General features: G+C 53.1%; 3 non-coding genes across 3 annotated transcripts in view; all 3 read right to left on the minus strand.

Moving 5' to 3' along the window:
* The window catches only part of LOC126317799 (large subunit ribosomal RNA), a 4222-nt gene extending 3887 nt beyond the window's left edge, over positions 1–335 (minus strand). Inside the window, exon 1 of the ribosomal RNA XR_007556920.1 lies at positions 1–335. This exon is cut by the window's left edge and continues 3887 nt beyond it. This is a non-coding gene — a ribosomal RNA (large subunit ribosomal RNA).
* A 188-nt stretch (positions 336–523) lies between these two features.
* On the minus strand, positions 524–678 carry LOC126317808 (5.8S ribosomal RNA). Its single transcript, XR_007556926.1, has one exon. It is a non-coding gene; the product is annotated as a 5.8S ribosomal RNA (ribosomal RNA).
* A 369-nt stretch (positions 679–1047) lies between these two features.
* LOC126317796 (small subunit ribosomal RNA) lies at positions 1048–2940 on the minus strand. Its single transcript, XR_007556917.1, has one exon. It is a non-coding gene; the product is annotated as a small subunit ribosomal RNA (ribosomal RNA).
* Between the last annotated feature and the right edge of the window lie 4560 nt (positions 2941–7500).

Here is a 7500-nt window from a genome sequence, read left to right on the forward strand (position 1 = left end):
TTAGTCTCAGATGGAGTTTACCACCCACTTGGAGCTGCACTCTCAAGCAACCCGACTCGAAGGAGAGGTCCCGCCGACGCTCGCACCGGCCGCTACGGGCCTGGCACCCTCTACGGGCCGTGGCCTCATTCAAGTTGGACTTGGGCTCGGCGCGAGGCGTCGGGGTAGTGGACCCTCCCAAACACCACATGCCACGACAGGCGGCAGCCTGCGGGGTTCGGTGCTGGACTCTTCCCTGTTCGCTCGCCGCTACTGGGGGAATCCTTGTTAGTTTCTTTTCCTCCGCTTAGTAATATGCTTAAATTCAGCGGGTAGTCTCGCCTGCTCTGAGGTCGTTGTACGAGGTGTCGCACGCCACACCGCCAGCCGGCTGTGCACGCTACCGAGAAAGTACCGGTATGCGAACCACCAGGCGACGGGCGCGCATCGCACGTTTAAGGAGACGCGGCCGGCCACACAGGCGACCACGACACTCCCACGTCTCCGAAGCGGGACAAACGCCGCGCGCTTCAGTATACGTAGCCGACCCTCAGCCAGACGTGGCCCGGGAACGGAATCCATGGACCGCAATGTGCGTTCGAAACGTCGATGTTCATGTGTCCTGCAGTTCACATGTCGACGCGCAATTTGCTGCGTTCTTCATCGACCCACGAGCCGAGTGATCCACCGTCCTGGGTGATCTTTTCCTTTTCAGTCTCCCACTGTCTCTTTCAAGACAGCAGCATTTGCGGGACTGAGGCGTCTGACGGCCCCTGTTCCACTATTTTTTTGTGTCCAACGGCCTCACAGCCGATGGGCGTCGTACGGCTCCACACCGGGGCGGACAGGCACTCGGGCGAACGTCATTCAAAACCGGCGCCAGGCGCCAGGTACCGCAGGCCAGCCGCTCCAGAGCTTCAGCGCTCGTACCACACAACAACAACAACACTTCCGCTAGTTTTGAGAGGCACGCGTGGTTCCGCACGCGGCGCACGGCCACTGCCGTACAGGTAGCGTGTTGCGCGACACGACACGACACGCACATCGAAAGACATGCAGTCTAGTCGGTAATGATCCTTCCGCAGGTTCACCTACGGAAACCTTGTTACGACTTTTACTTCCTCTAAATGATCAAGTTTGGTCATCTTTCCGGTAGCATCGGCAACGACAGAGTCGATGCCGCGTACCAGTCCGAAGACCTCACTAAATCATTCAATCGGTAGTAGCGACGGGCGGTGTGTACAAAGGGCAGGGACGTAATCAACGCGAGCTTATGACTCGCGCTTACTGGGAATTCCTCGTTCATGGGGAACAATTGCAAGCCCCAATCCCTAGCACGAAGGAGGTTCAGCGGGTTACCCCGACCTTTCGGCCTAGGAAGACACGCTGATTCCTTCAGTGTAGCGCGCGTGCGGCCCAGAACATCTAAGGGCATCACAGACCTGTTATTGCTCAATCTCGTGCGGCTAGAAGCCGCCTGTCCCTCTAAGAAGAAAAGTAATCGCTGACAGCACGAAGGATGTCACGCGACTAGTTAGCAGGCTAGAGTCTCGTTCGTTATCGGAATTAACCAGACAAATCGCTCCACCAACTAAGAACGGCCATGCACCACCACCCACCGAATCAAGAAAGAGCTATCAATCTGTCAATCCTTCCGGTGTCCGGGCCTGGTGAGGTTTCCCGTGTTGAGTCAAATTAAGCCGCAGGCTCCACTCCTGGTGGTGCCCTTCCGTCAATTCCTTTAAGTTTCAGCTTTGCAACCATACTTCCCCCGGAACCCAAAAGCTTTGGTTTCCCGGAGGCTGCCCGCCGAGTCATCGGAGGAACTGCGGCGGATCGCTGGCTGGCATCGTTTATGGTTAGAACTAGGGCGGTATCTGATCGCCTTCGAACCTCTAACTTTCGTTCTTGATTAATGAAAACATACTTGGCAAATGCTTTCGCTTCTGTTCGTCTTGCGACGATCCAAGAATTTCACCTCTAACGTCGCAATACGAATGCCCCCGCCTGTCCCTATTAATCATTACCTCGGGTTCCGAAAACCAACAAAATAGAACCGAGGTCCTATTCCATTATTCCATGCACACAGTATTCAGGCGGGCTTGCCTGCTTTAAGCACTCTAATTTGTTCAAAGTAAACGTGCCGGCCCACCGAGACACTCAACAAAGAGCACCCTGGTAGGATTTAAACGGGGTCCGCCTCGGGACGCGAAAGCACCCCTTCGGCTCGCCCCACCGGCAGGACGTCCCACGATACATGCCAGTTAAACACCGACGGGCGGTGAACCAACAGCGTGGGACACAAATCCAACTACGAGCTTTTTAACCGCAACAACTTTAATATACGCTATTGGAGCTGGAATTACCGCGGCTGCTGGCACCAGACTTGCCCTCCAATAGATACTCGTTAAAGGATTTAAAGTGTACTCATTCCGATTACGGGGCCTCGGATGAGTCCCGTATCGTTATTTTTCGTCACTACCTCCCCGTGCCGGGAGTGGGTAATTTGCGCGCCTGCTGCCTTCCTTGGATGTGGTAGCCGTTTCTCAGGCTCCCTCTCCGGAATCGAACCCTGATTCCCCGTTACCCGTTACAACCATGGTAGGCGCAGAACCTACCATCGACAGTTGATAAGGCAGACATTTGAAAGATGCGTCGCCGGTACGAGGACCGTGCGATCAGCCCAAAGTTATTCAGAGTCACCAAGGCAAACGGACCAGACAAGCCAATCCGATTGGTTTTGATCTAATAAAAGCGTCCCTTCCATCTCTGGTCGGGACTCTGTTTGCATGTATTAGCTCTAGAATTACCACAGTTATCCAAGTAACGTGGGTACGATCTAAGGAACCATAACTGATTTAATGAGCCATTCGCGGTTTCACCTTAATGCGGCTTGTACTGAGACATGCATGGCTTAATCTTTGAGACAAGCATATGACTACTGGCAGGATCAACCAGGGAGCTGCGTCAACTAGAGCTGAGCAGCCGGCCGCCCGGGAGTGTGTCCCGGGGGCCCGCGCGAACACGCAAGCGTCCGCTCAATTATTCTGCAAACAGGAGGAGGCCGAGCTCCCCTGCACGATACACCTCGAAACCCTCTCAGGTCCCGGCGGCGCGCAGCGCCGTCCTAGGTACTTGGTCGGTTTCGAGAGAGGCGCAATCGCCCGGAGTTAGGCGAGTAGACGGTTTTAGTGCGAACACCCTTGCTCCCAACTGAGCTTGCCGCTGCCGACAGAGGCCCGGGAGCGTGCTGTCGTGGCATTGCCGGCGGGAGACAACACGCGCCACCTATGGTGACCGGCAGCTCCAACGCCAGCGCCACACAAGGGCAAAGCCCCACTTGGGTGCAGAAGCGAACTCTCCCAGCACAGCGCACGCGCCAACACGTCCGCACAACTGCGATACAAACCACCTGCGAGAACCGCTGGGGCGACCGAGCAGCAGACGGCGTCGCGGCGCCGAGTGCCAGGCGGCGGCGCATCCTCAACGCACACAGTCCTCAATCAGACCAGCACACTGCAGATGTCCACCGCGCTTCGCACCGGGCTCGGCTGAACCAACTTTGGCCGCCAGGCGCCGCGTGCAGGGTGCGCCGCAGCGTAGCTGCGCCGCCTGCCGAGCCCGTCGGCTGGCGCTCCTGCCACTCGGCGCCCCCCACCAGCCGCCTGTTGCGCGTGCGCCCACGCAGCGCGCGGCCAACACGCCGGGCGGCCCCCCTTCACCGGCCGGGAACAGTCCCACCAAGCCACCGCCGCGTATCGCTTCATACCCACATGGGCCTAGTCACGTGTGTGGATGTGGCGGGTACCGCTGAAACAACCGGTTAATAGCTGTACCGATCGTCGCCATCACAGATTCACCTCCAGCGTGAACAACCGCTCAACAACGGATTTCCAGTTCATTTGCGTATCTTGGGCAGTAAACGTAGATGTCCACCTACATTTGCGAATTCAACAATTCTTGCATGCCAGGATGTCATGTGTCACGACACGCTACATCAGACCACATACACACTGCGACATGTGCAGAAGAGAACACGTGGAAGGTGGCCCGCGCACGTATGCGATGTCCCTTCCGCGATCCACTGTCAACCGGCATCTGCGGCATGTCCCAGATATGGAACGCGGTCCACCAGGGTAGCACTTTGTGTGAGGCAATACGACAAAGTCGGAATACACGCGTCACTACATCACACGGCTCACGCTGACCTGACCTGACTCACCGCACCACCACCCCCAGCGACCCAGGGTGACATACAATGCGTTCGTACGTTCCTCCCACACGCCTCTACGGCGTACCACAGTGCAACCTAGCTGTTATTGGGAGACGAGACAAGTAGCATCGAGCACAACATATGGAAATTGAGATTCGACACCGTTGGGCACAGCCAGCGTACGGTCACACGTATCACACTACTTCACTCTGTACGTAACTACCGATGATCGGTACAGCGTGTGGGTTACGCGTACGACATCAGCGGACAATGGACACAGACCATACCACGACGTACACTGAGGGCGTCGACATCTGAACGCAACTGAACAGCTGCGAGGCTCATTTAACACTCAAACGCCAGACCGACCAGCTTGAGAGGACGGAGACACAAAGAGAGGGGCAGAGGGGGGGGGGGGGGGGGCGATATAGTCCTATTGCAGTACAATTGACAGTGGATAGCGGGAATATGTGGAAAGTAAGCAACACTCGCAAGACATCTACATGAGGATAACAACGACACCAGAGATTCCGAGCAGTGAACTATGTTAGGCAAAGGGACAACGTGGGTTAGGTTAAGGGACAATGTGGGTTAGGTTAAGGGACAACGTGGGTTAGGTTAAGGGACAACGTGGGTTAGGTTAAGGGACAACGTGGGTTAGGTTAAGGGACAACGTGGGTTAGGTTAAGGGACAACGTGGGTTAGGTTAAGGGACAACGTGGGTTAGGTTAAGGGACAACGTGGGTTAGGTTAAGGGACAACGTGGGTTAGGTTAAGGGACAACGTGGGTTAGGTTAAGGGACAACGTGGGTTAGGTTAAGGGACAACGTGGGTTAGGTTAAGGGACAACGTGGGTTAGGTTAAGGGACAACGTGGGTTAGGTTAAGGGACAACGTGGGTTAGGTTAAGGGACAACGTGGGTTAGGTTAAGGGACAACGTGGGTTAGGTTAAGGGACAACGTGGGTTAGGTTAAGGGACAACGTGGGTTAGGTTAAGGGACAACGTGGGTTAGGTTAAGGGACAACGTGGGTTAGGTTAAGGGACAACGTGGGTTACGTTAAGGGGCAACGTGGGTTACGTTAAGGGACAACGTGGGTTACGTTAAGGGACAACGTGGGTTACGTTAAGGGACAACGTGGGTTACGTTAAGGGACAACGTGGGTTAGGTTAAGGGACAACGTGGGTTAGGTTAAGGGACAACGTGGGTTAGGTTAAGGGACAACGTGGGTTAGGTTAAGGGACAACGTGGGTTAGGTTAAGGGACAACGTGGGTTAGGTTAAGGGACAACGTGGGTTAGGTTAAGGGACAACGTGGGTTAGGTTAAGGGACAACGTGGGTTAGGTTAAGGGACAACGTGGGTTAGGTTAAGGGACAACGTGGGTTAGGTTAAGGGACAACGTGGGTTAGGTTAAGGGACAACGTGGGTTAGGTTAAGGGACAACGTGGGTTAGGTTAAGGGACAACGTGGGTTAGGTTAAGGGACAACGTGGGTTAGGTTAAGGGACAACGTGGGTTAGGTTAAGGGACAACGTGGGTTAGGTTAAGGGACAACGTGGGTTAGGTTAAGGGACAACGTGGGTTACGTTAAGGGACAACGTGGGTTACGTTAAGGGACAACGTGGGTTACGTTAAGGGACAACGTGGGTTACGTTAAGGGACAACGTGGGTTACGTTAAGGGACAACGTGGGTTACGTTAAGGGACAACGTGGGTTAGGTTAAGGGACAACGTGGGTTAGGTTAAGGGACAACGTGGGTTAGGTTAAGGGACAACGTGGGTTAGGTTAAGGGACAACGTGGGTTAGGTTAAGGGACAACGTGGGTTAGGTTAAGGGACAACGTGGGTTAGGTTAAGGGACAAATTGAGTTAGGTTAAGGGACAAATTGAGTTAGGTTAAGGGACAAATTGAGTTAGGTTAAGGGACAAATTGAGTTAGGTTAAGGGACAAATTGAGTTAGGTTAAGGGACAAATTGAGTTAGGTTAAGGGACAAATTGAGTTAGGTTAAGGGACAAATTGAGTTAGGTTAAGGGACAAATTGAGTTAGGTTAAGGGACAAATTGAGTTAGGTTAAGGGACAAATTGAGTTAGGTTAAGGGACAAATTGAGTTAGGTTAAGGGACAAATTGAGTTAGGTTAAGGGACAAATTGAGTTAGGTTAAGGGATAATCTGGTACAACCACAGTTAGGTTAAGCGATAATCTGGTACAGCCACAGTTAGGTTAAGCGATAATCTGGTACAGCCACAGTTAGGTTAAGCGATAATCTGGTACAGCCACAGTTAGGTTAAGCGATAATCTGGTACAGCCACAGTTAGGTTAAGCGATAATCTGGTACAGCCACAGTTAGGTTAAGCGATAATCTGGTACAGCCACAGTTAGGTTAAGCGATAATCTGGTACAGCCACAGTTAGGTTAAGCGATAATCTGGTACAGCCACAGTTAGGTTAAGCGATAATCTGGTACAGCCACAGTTAGGTTAAGCGATAATCTGGTACAGCCACAGTTAGGTTAAGCGATAATCTGGTACAGCCACAGTTAGGTTAAGCGATAATCTGGTACAGCCACAGTTAGGTTAAGCGATAATCTGGTACAGCCACAGTTAGGTTAAGCGATAATCTGGTACAGCCACAGTTAGGTTAAGCGATAATCTGGTACAGCCACAGTTAGGTTAAGCGATAATCTGGTACAGCCACAGTTAGGTTAAGCGATAAAGTTGGTTAAATTCGGTATTGTGTGGGAAGGGGGCAGAGAGAGAGTGGGGGGGGGGGGTGGATAGTTGTGGCAGTACGCGGATGCCTGAGTCACCGTCAGATATGTCACGTCGGTTCGATGCTTGTAGCAAGAGGCTGGCGGGTCTGTGTCTCTCACTTCTGCAATTTTTCATGTGGTATAACACGAGGGCGGGGGGGTGATATTTGGTGCCCCTCTGTGTAGGATGTGTGTTGGTGGTGTTGGTTTATCTGAGCAATGGTAGTTGTCGGAGGAGTGGGGTATTGTGCTTTTATAGGTGGACCTACTGCTCTGGTTATCATAGTGTCGACGGTGCAATGTGGCAGAGAGGATGCACTCGACATTGTCGCATTCCAGATGTTTACGTATTGTGTGTCTCCGTTGCAGGCCGAGAGTGGTGCATGTTCGAGTGTGTGGCTGACGTGCGATTCACGTTGTGTGCCCAGTCTTACAGCACGTATAGGGACATTCGCATAAATCATCTATATGTGGCCTTGCATCATTTACTAAGCAGTGCCGTGAGACGACCGAACTATTAGGAAAGTACTGATGTACCGCATAATGTTTACCTTCCAC

The sequence above is a fragment of the Schistocerca gregaria genome, unplaced genomic scaffold (genome assembly GCF_023897955.1).
Source record: "Schistocerca gregaria isolate iqSchGreg1 unplaced genomic scaffold, iqSchGreg1.2 ptg000644l, whole genome shotgun sequence".
Lineage (NCBI taxonomy): Eukaryota > Metazoa > Arthropoda > Insecta > Orthoptera > Acrididae > Schistocerca > Schistocerca gregaria.